At 46.2% G+C, this 6,912-nt stretch overlaps 1 long non-coding RNA gene across 1 annotated transcript in view; it reads left to right on the top strand.

Annotated features, from left to right (window-relative positions):
* The window catches only part of LOC106805949, an 8,227-nt gene extending 1,391 nt beyond the window's left edge, over window positions 1-6,836 (top strand). The window contains exons 2-3 of the long non-coding RNA XR_001393482.1: window positions 5,826-5,917; window positions 6,754-6,836. This is a non-coding gene — a long non-coding RNA (uncharacterized LOC106805949). The remainder of the gene's footprint in view (window positions 1-5,825; window positions 5,918-6,753) is intronic.
* The last annotated feature ends 76 nt before the right edge of the window (window positions 6,837-6,912 follow it).

The raw sequence follows: 6,912 nt of genomic DNA, 5'->3' as shown, positions 1-6,912 counted from the left end.
CACACCGAGGGTACACTTACCTGCCTCACTTTAACTCCCCGGACATTTACCCCGGCCACCTTTTCGCCACCATCTTTACTTCCTTCCCGACCACATCCGTTACCCCTCACCTACCCTCCTCCTCTCTCTCGCTGCCCCTCTCACATCCTCCACGCGCCGGAAATTTTTCCGCACTTGGTGTTTATTATGCTTCCCCCCACTTCTTGTCCTGGGGAAGCCCTCCACGCTGGGAGAGCGGGATTGGCAGGATCAAGCGGTCTAGAAGGAGAAGACACCAGATAGGCTCTCGGCCCCTCAGCTCCTCCTCCACCTTCTCCGTCCTCCCCGCACTCCTCTCGTCCTCCTCCACTCCTCTCCTCCTCTTCTCCTTAACCTTCTCCCCCCTCCCTCCTTCTCGCTCCACCCCCCGCTCCAAAGCCAACCCCCCCCAAACGTTCTCCTCCTCCACCTCCTCTCGTGCTTCTCTTGCGCTCAAATCCAAAAACCCTTCTCCCCCTCCTCCATCCCAAAACCTCGTCTACCAAAAAACCTTCTCCCCCTCCATCCTCCCACACCTTCTCCCTCCTTCTAAAAGGAACCTCGCTCCCAAATGTATCACTGTTCAAAAATGAATACTAAACAAAAAGTGAGTAAAATTGATCCGGCGGGTAAGAGTCGCGGGGTAATGTCACGGGGTAAAGATGTCGGGGGTAAATGTTCGGGGGTAAATGTCCCGGGGGGTAATTATCCGGGGGTAAATGTCCGGGTGGGTAATGTGCCGGGGGTAATTGTCCAGGGGGTAAATGTCCGGGAGGTAAATGTCCGGGTAATTGTCCGTGGGGTGATTTTCCGGGGGTAAATGTCCGGGGGGCGGTAATGTCGGGGTATTGGTCGCAGGGGTAAATGTCCGGGAGGTAAATGTCGCGGGGTAATTCGTCCGTGGGGTGATTGTCCGGGGGTAATTGTCCTAGAACCATATATATATATATTTGAGCATGCGTGCGCGTGTTTACATGTGTGCTTGTGGCTCCCTCTGCTGTAGGAACGGAGCGCTGTGCATTGCGCTCGGCGACGGCCGGCCGTCGGCGGTGCTGCAGAAGAGAGATGGCGCCACCGTGTACCTGCTTCGCGACGTGGCGGCGGTCACCGACCGTCGTGAGCGATTCCGATTCGACCGCATGCTGTACGTGGTGAGGGCCCCGATTCTCCGGCGCAGCGCGAGAACCTGTATAGAACAGCCAGCTATACATATGGGGAAAGTTTGGCTGATTTCCTCGAGCAGAACATTTTATTCAGCTGTATTTGGTTGTACAATATATATGTGTGTGTGTGTGCGCGTGCGTGCGTGCGTGCGTGGGTGCGTGCGTGCGTGCGTGCGCGCGTGGTGATTATTTAGATGTTGATGATCGATGACCGATGATCGAGGAAAGATGTTGTTGATCAATGATTGATCATTGATGATCGATCATCGATGAAAGATGTCTGTGATCAATGAACGATATCAATGATCGATGAAAGATGTCAATGATCGATGAAAGATGTTGATGATCAATGATCGATGAAAGATGTTGATGATCAATGATCGATGAAAGATATTGATGATCAATGATCGATGATCGATGAAAGATGTCAATGATCGATGATCGATGAAAGATATTGATGATAGATTCGAGATAGTTCGATGAGAGATAATTTTTTGAAGAATTAAAATGTTGACGATCATTTCTTCGTGATCTTTGCTCAGGTGGAGAACGTTTTTTTATCATTTTTATTCTGTTGAAAACCGTATCTGGACAACTACCACCTGGACAATTACCACTCGGACAACTGCCACCCGGACAACTACGCCCTAGGGTTAGGGTTAGGGTTAGGTTTGTCCTAGGTGGGTATTTGTCCTAGGGGGGTAGTTGTCCGGTGGCAGTTGTCCGGGGGGGTAGTTGTCCTAGAATCGTTGAAAACGTACCTCATTTCTTCGTGATCTTTGCTCAGGTGGAGAACGGCCGTTGTCCGTTGCCGTTGTCACGGCAGTTGTCCGGTGGCAGTTGTCCGGGTGGCAGTTGTCCGGGGGGTAGTTGTCCGGGTGGTAGTTGTCCGGGTGGTAGTTGTCCGGGGGTAGTTGTCCTAGAATCATTGAAAACGTGATGTTGACGATCATTTCTTCGTGATCTTTGCTCAGGTGGAGAACGGCCAGCAGCAGCACTTCGACAATCTGTTTCGCGTCTGCGAGAGACTTGGCGTCGTCGAGGGAAGGTAGGCGCGTTGACGACGTTGACTGGCGTCCCGTCCTCGACGTAGACTGGTTCCCCGTCCTCGACGTAGACTGGCTCCCCATCCTCGACGTAGACTGGCTCCCGGTCCTCGACGTAGACTGGCTCCCCGTCCTTGACGTAGTGGCGCCACCTTGTGGTGTGTCATTGCAGCTAGCGCCACCTCATGGTGTGTCGTTGCAGATAGCGCCCCCTCGCGACGCGTCATTGCAGCTAGCGCCCCCTCGTGGTACAGGGTCTCCAACCATTCCTCATTCTGCGTAATCGTTACGATTTCTAGGCTTAATTTCCGCATTCTGCAGCGGCAAGGTTATATTCCTCATTTCAGTTGCACTGTGCAAAATTTGCACTGATTGTTCGCATTGTTTGCTTGGACACATTGTTTTTTTTTCAGCTGGTGCCTGAGCACTGGCCACACGCTGGTGCAGTGGAGATGCAGCAAGTTTATTAATAGCCCTCACTGCCCAAGTCGTTTTCTGGAAATACCAAATACACACTCATAAGGCGCGTTCACACGCTTTGCACCACCCCCCTACCATCGCTCAGTGTTGTAATGTGTTTCTATGCATTTTGTATCTGGCATGTCTACGGTAAATGGAACAGCCTAGTCAGACAGGCGCTGTCTGCAAGGTGTCGCGTAGTTTGTCTGCTAATCAGATTAACACGTGCGGAGAATGGCGTCCACACTCCACATTGCCAACCAAAAAACCCCGACTTTTACAGAAATTCAGGAACGAATATAAACAAATGTGTCCTGTACTTGTGAAGTCAAAACTCAGTGTTAATCATGGCTATTGCATGGTATGCAAGACAGAATTTCAAGTGGGGCACAGAGGAATGAAAAGTGTTTTTAATCCTAAATTGTAGGGTTGAGGATAGGGTTGAGATAGTGTCATCAGACATGGGAATATGGCACAAAGTATGCCGCAGATTGCAGGAAAATGGCTTAAATATTTTAAAATGTTCTTATGAGACGCTTGAATCACTTTTTCAAGTTGCCAAAAGGAACAAACAAGCTTCTGGGAAAGGTTTTACTTTCGTTTTTCTCCTCCCCAGTCCTCGGTACCGCCATGCATAGATCAATGGTGCCGCGTATCCGCAAAGTTACAAGTACCTAGAATTTTGAAGTATATACAGTTTACATTGTTTCTAGATATCTAACTGAATAAAAATAGTCCACTTTCTACGTAAAGAAAAGTGACGAATTCAGTTAACAGCTTTGATTACGTGCGTGTCAGATGTCACTGGTCGTGCCCTCACTCCCCACGATAACCCCTGCGACATATAAACTTATTGTTATGCAGTCATAAAAACATTGGGCTACGTACGGTACATGCTGCCACAATCGATTTCTTAGACTGTCACTTGGTTTTGTCAACAGTGATTTTCGTCAGCGAGGCGGTGTTTTTGGATAAATTTCTGCGTGGCGGCTGAGATTTGAGCGAGGCGGCCGCCTCGCTCGTGTCAATACAGGGGAAACACTGCAGTAGAAATCCACAAATCCGGACTGATCGGAGATTGGGTCAGTCCGGATTTTCTGGTAGTACTTTTAAAATTCATATTTAAAGGATATAAAGGATATGAAAGAGGATAAAAAATATATAAAGAAGGAATAAAAAAGAGATGAACAGGTAAATTTGGATAGTTTATTCATTAGCAAAAGCTGCATGTTTCTTTTATCAAAATAAGCAGTGCCAAAGTAAAATATAGTCAACGCTTGACAAAAATGTAAACATAAAAAATGTTCCCTGCAAAAACAGAGAATGCAAGGCTTTAAATCATGCTTAAAAATAAACGTAGAAGAAAAATACAGCAAACATATGAAAGCTGAAGTTAGTTTACACAAATTAAATATTTGGTTTGAGGGTTTTCGAAAAGTGGATTCTCGGTTGGTCCGGATTTCTCGCATCCGGATTTGTTAACTTCTACTGTGATTCTGATTATATTTCTGATTGCCCCCCCCCCCCGAGCTCGAGTGTAGTTGGAGCCATTACTCTGACCCTAATTCTAACCACCGATGATTAATTTAACGTTAACCCAACTGTCTCGCATTTGTTCTGCTGTCGTGCCTAGTTTCAACTATCTCGGAGACTGGGTCACGAAGTTTAGTAAGCACGGGCTGTCCCTCTGAGCTCGAGCCTAGTCACCACCATCCATAGCAGGGTTTCTTATACATAAGTGACACTGTGGCGCACCGCCGTTGTCAAATTTAACATCGCCGTTGTGAAAATAGTTTCTGGGTGCCTCAAATGCAGTCTAAGACATTCAAATTTTTTAAATTTTGTGGGGGGAGACTCCCCAGAACCCCTCCCTCTCTCCCTCCACGTCCGCCTGCAGCGTTTGAATGCGTGCCTACGGCACGACTTTGAATCCATCATGTAAGTTTTTTTCCCTAACTGGCCATTACCTCCTTTGTCTAATTTTCCCTCAGAAGAAACCTTGCTCACTAACCGGTAGTTGTGGTGTGAAATGGATAGAGTGTACATGGGATGTGAAAGCGCATTTATCAGATGTAAAAATCAGAAATAAAATAACAAATAACAAGTCTACAAATTCGTGCGATTAAAATTAGTTATTATTATTAATTTTTTTCGTACTGCAATCCTAGCAGTTATTGCGAGTGTCAAACCCATATCAAAAGTTAAGGTGAGATGACCTGTGTACATTTTATTCATCTACTCTAGTCATTCATCTATATTTGTTTATATTAGGTTATAATAGTTTAATACAGAGTATTGTGATACATAGTAAGTCCCAGGATAGTGGAGAAAGGTTCGTGTTTAGAATAAACCCAGTTTGGAAGTGGTAGTCTCAAAAAAACGCACCATAAAACCGCCCGGAGTGAATCACTCAGGGGCTCCTCCAAAGAAAAGAATAGGCTTGCGTTATAACCCTACTCTTGTTGGGTTACATTATTGTATCTAGGGGTCGTAACTAACGTAGAGCTGTAACGATCCACCGAAATCGAATCGAATCGCGATTATCGTCCCTCGATCCGATCCTCGATACTTTTTCCGTATTTTCGATCCGATCCAACTCGCTAGTACTTCCTACTGTGTGCATCGGCCGAAGCGTGTATGAGACGCCCGCTCTGATTGGTCAATAGTCCTGATTCGCCAGTCGGCTAATGAGTGGCTACAGCACATCGCTAATATGTTTACAGGGCTGCAGTTAGACGTGACTGCTCGCGTTACACTGCTTGTCGAGCGCGGACCAGTCTAGGCTGCAGTTTCCCCGAGTTTAAATAATTATGCGCTTAAAGTTATTTTGTTAAATAAAATTGAGAAAAAAGAAAGAATGTAATAGTTGGTTAGGAGTTTTAATTGCAAAATAATGAAAATATAAAAAATAAGATAACATTTCAATATTTTGGGAATCGAATCGAAGGAATCGAATCGAGAAGCTAATATCGAGAACCGGATCAAATCGAGAGGCTTGTGTATCGTTAGAGCCTTAGTCAACCTAAGCCATGGGCTGGAAATGATGATACTGAGAGTGCTGACTCAGTCAGTGACTGCAGGCTGTGTGTTGTGTGCATGTAAAATGACTCCTTATCTTTACATTTTCTGACACTAACAGGTGGCAGCACTACTGCGAAAACTTGATGTCGGCACTTCGGATGCAGATGCCATCGCGAAACGTGTCCGAATTCTGGGACCGCAGAAGCCTCGGTGAGTATCCTGTTGGGAGTGTATGGCGTGCGTCGTAGCAGTGCAGTGTTTCCTCTGCATTGACACGAGCGAGGCAGGCCGCCTCGCTCAAATTCTCAGCCACCACACAGAAATTTGTCGAAAACTGCCGACGAAACTTTTGACAACTTGAAATAGAGATTCAAGAGTCTCCTACAATGTTTTCTGAATAGCTTAGAATGCACCAAATTGCATTATTTTTTCCAAAAAATTCTGGGGGAGCAAGCCCCCGGACCCTCCTAGCTTGGCCAGCTCATGCGTTGCTCGCTATGCTAGGAGCCTGAAACGCGCAAACATATCACACACAAATTTAGTACCTCACAGACCTTTTCGACCAGGGGAAACAGTGCAGTGCCGCTGCACTGGCTGTAGCTCTAGTACTAGTACTAGCGTATTTACACGTGTATAAGTCACATTCGTGCATAAGTTGCACCTCATATTTAGCCTTTAAAAGTTGGTACAAACATTGGTACATTTTACACGATTTCAAAGCCTCTTGTATAAGTTGCACCCCCCGTTTTTTTTATTGAAGTTGCATACAAAAGAGTGGCTTATACGCGTGAGTAAAAATAGAGTAGCTCTTGTGCACCGACAGTGCTAGTGAGCGGGGACTATGTATTCGCACATGGAGGGGAGGGGGTTGCCACCTCTGCAGAACGAATAATGGCGGAGCGAATTTTCGTGAATAATCTTCGTCTACGAGTAATATCGCTAGTATAATGTTTAATTAGTTAGTTGGAGCACATCGTGCCACAAAGGTCGGTCTGCTGTGTGCAGGAACGAGTCGTTGACGTTGTGTTTTATTTTTGGGGGTTTAGGACGATCGTGCGTCTGCAGTTGGAAGCGAAACATGTCCAGGGTGTCTGCTCTCCATCGCACATCGATTCTCTACTACACGCGGTAACCGATGCAATAACTATTATACTTTATTAATTATACTTAATAATTAGAACATCGATTCTCTACTACACGCGGTA

Source organism: Priapulus caudatus, unplaced genomic scaffold (genome assembly GCF_000485595.1).
Source record: "Priapulus caudatus unplaced genomic scaffold, Priapulus_caudatus-5.0.1 Scaffold134, whole genome shotgun sequence".
Classification (NCBI taxonomy): domain Eukaryota; kingdom Metazoa; phylum Priapulida; class Priapulimorpha; order Priapulimorphida; family Priapulidae; genus Priapulus; species Priapulus caudatus.
The sequence above is the reverse complement of the archived record's forward strand: the minus strand, read 5'-3'. Positions and strand labels throughout refer to the sequence as shown.